Raw genomic sequence first — 3,516 nt, 5'->3', positions numbered from 1 at the left:
GCATAATTGCTTCGATTAGAAGCATCAGCTGGCAAAAGTCACCCAGCCAGCGATGGACCTCCAAGCCTCAGTTGTCTTGCACCCCTCAAACCAAGCTTCCCTCTCTTGTTTCCTTAATGGTTTAATTCATTGAAGGGATGACCTAATTGCGGGTAGCGTTTATTCACTGTCACCCTTCTGCCAAATGAAAAGAGACAGTCATTGATCCTGTCCAGTACCTTTGGCCTTCACCGAAATACCTGAAAGGCAAAGAGGTCACCGTGGCAGGGAAAGGTCTGCATGAAGGAGGCATCGCAGCCCCCTCTCCCCAGCAGCCCGCCTCAGAAATCAGATACCTACAATGTCCCTGGCATTAGTTAAAAGGCTTCGGCTTTGCTATGTAAGTTGTTTGATACTTGCAGCTTTTTGACATGTAAAGAGTCATTATCTGCTGTCAGCTTCTATTTTCCTGATTGTCACCTCAGTGCCACAATTGGGGACGATTTGCTGCTGTTGTAACTCACTGAAAAGCACGAAAGCAAGGCTGGGGCCAAGCTGATCCCTGCTTCTCTTCCTTCCCAGCACGCTCCTGATCCCTTGAAGGTAAGAAGGACTGTGCCACGTAAAGAAAACATCATCTTCCTGCGCCTGGGCTGCAGTGCAAGGTCGATCTTGCTCCTTGGTGAGTGCATGCCTGCACCTCCTGCTGTTTGCAGCCGCCAGTGAAGTTGCTGTGAGCCCTGCCTTGAGGTCTAGCCAGAGCAAGACTCAACCCTTTCAGCTTATACTCTTTTTTCCTCCCTGTGTTTTACATCCTTAAGGAGAGAAAGTGCATCAGGCAGCCAGCAAAACTCTGGAGGTAGGGGTACAAACCAGCGTGTATCTTGTTTTGCAGTATTGCATCTCCTTCAGCTCAGTTCACAAAAATTTGGGCTTATAGCACAGGCGATTCCACAGTTGGCCCAATAGCAACAGTCACATTACACCAAGCAAGACGGTGTGGACACTCTTCTTGCAAATGAGGACTTGTCCAAAGCAGAGGATTGGGTTGCATCCAGAGAAATGACACACCGCCTTTTCCAGCTGCTGTACCACAGCAAACCACACTAACAGCAGCAGGGATGTTCGCTGTAGACCAGGAGAGCTGATGATGGTCGTTAAGGCTGGTCACACTTTGCTTCCAGTGACACCCCAAGGACCGTTGGCTTGAGCAGAGTGACTCTGGATTGTCTCAAGGGCAGGAGAAGGCACAGTTTGACTCAGTTGCTTTGGCCTCCTGTGATAAGGAGCAGCCCTGTATTTTTCAGGCATGCCTGGGTTGAGACGGAGATGACTCAGTCTGGCTGAAAACCTGCCATGTCCTCTGCTCAATCTATTTAACCAGAGACTCTGCTCTAATCCAAATTAGGAGCATGCCTAATTTTTTAATTTATATAAAGAGAAATTGGCAAAAACAGTTCCCTGCCTTTTTTATGTTATTTTAGCAGCAGAAATGACATATTTCTCATAGAACACACTACTGCTTTGTAATCGTTTCTGTATTTTCACAGCACAGGCAGTCATTTATTTGCCAGTCATTAGCAACCGGCAGAGAATAAAATCAGTCAATACTATTTAGATAAGGCATGGTTGGTTATAAAGCGCTGGCAGAGTCCTGCCACTGGCTGTGCTTTGAAATTAGTCATCAGTACAACCTGGGAGATGCAGGTTGATAACTCACCCACTGAATGTCTCTGGTACTATGGCTCTGGTGGTGAGAGTTATCTTGCTCCGACAGACGGGATGGTAGCAAAGCTCCAAACAGGCTGCTTGAAGAGTAAAACCTGCATTGGCACTGGCTGCAAAACCTCTTATAAAGGCCAAAAGTGCCTGGCTATACAGGCGATTTGCAGGGAGGAGGAAAGGAAGGATTAATTTTTCTTTTTAGTATTAAATCAGACAAGCGTAGGGGTTTTGAGGAGGTCTGAATGAAATGCCTCAACACGCGAAGCACAGCAGCACCTTGCTCACGTAGGTCTGCTGGGAGGGCAGGAAATATGCCCGTGGCTGAGAGATAGGGAAGGAAATTGTGGGTGAAGCTGAGTGCAATCGAACATGGACCACGACAGATAAGATGGGGCATATATGAAAGGCAAGTTTGACTACAGAAGGACTAAGACAGGCTCCGGCAGCCGGGGTTTCACTCCTATTTCAGCATTCAGGTTGTCAAAGACCCTACTTTATGCTGTATGTTGAAATGCTCCTTCATGTGCTTTACCCAGATTTCATTCCTCCTCTTCTGTCACTGTACAAATTGCCTGCATTTTCTCCATAAAGTGAGAATATTATTTCTAGCCTATACCGCACACACATATATAACCCCTACGTGCTGGCAAAAGTTATCCGACTCATATGCCATTTGCCTAATCGCTATTGTGGCTGTCGGGTACTGCACATGGCTGGTATCTGTGACACTGAGCACTTACCCAGGTTTCATGGGGGTATTGCTTGGCATGGCTTAGCATCATCATCCTGGCTGTGCCACTGACGGATGGTGTGTAACGCGTTGGTTGGATGGTCCATCAAGGCCCGGTTTGTGTGATCTATTCGATCCTCTTTGCCCCAAGAGAGCCACACTGAAACCCAATTTTCTTTGAAAGTGGTCCCTCTTGGAGAAGGTAATGGTAAGCAGGCTGGCAGTGCCCGGAGCAAGCTGCGAATTTTCTGGAGATGCATTGTCGACGAGAGCCACCTGCCTGTCCATCTAGCACAGCTTTTACCAGCAAAACCCCCACCTGAATAAGGGAAAGGAGGCTTATGTCAGAGAGACACAAAATCAATGCACCAGAACTTATCCTTTTCATAAAAAGCAACTATTCCTGCAAGACTTGGACAAAACTGATGTAAACTCCGTGGTGCTGGCGCTGAACACGCACTTTGTGATGGGACTTTCAAATCTCTCTGCCATGTGGGACAGGTGTGAGAAAGGAAGCACTGGGTTAGTTTTACAGGTGGAAAACTTTGGGAATCACAGCCTACCTCACATCAAACAAAGTTGTAAGGCTGAAATTAGGAACTGAACCAAGACCTGTGGAGTCCTAAGTTGACACCGTAAGCCCAAGCCCATCTTTTCTTCACAGAGAGTGCATGACAGGGCAGAGTCATCCCTTCCTCATTAGTTCCCCTGTTTTTATAAGCATTAAATTAAATGTGTTTGCAAAACAAGAATTCCTTCTGAAATGCACATTTATTCATTCACTGGAGTGTGACCGTTACTGACTGCTTAGTAAATAAAATTAGTTTTGATTCTTTTTAAATTAGAAAACAAATCAGTCATTAGCCTAATGGAAAGCTTTTTTCAATCTCATGGGTACATGCTGCACATTTTTCTAAAACGTTTTCTTTATTTTTCTATGGCAAATTAATAGAAGCCAAGTCCTGCTCCCCTGCTGTAAGTCAAGAGAGGAATCAGAAAGAAATTCAGACACTTCTGAGTTTTTCCGCATTCTGGTGCCATTCTTTCTTGCAAGGAGTTAATCTTCAGTGCTTTATCAAGAC

Source organism: Pygoscelis adeliae, unplaced genomic scaffold, assembly GCF_000699105.1.
Source record: "Pygoscelis adeliae isolate BGI_AS28 unplaced genomic scaffold, ASM69910v1 Scaffold467, whole genome shotgun sequence".
Taxonomy (NCBI): domain Eukaryota; kingdom Metazoa; phylum Chordata; class Aves; order Sphenisciformes; family Spheniscidae; genus Pygoscelis; species Pygoscelis adeliae.
The sequence above is the reverse complement of the archived record's forward strand: the minus strand, read 5'-3'. Positions refer to the sequence as shown.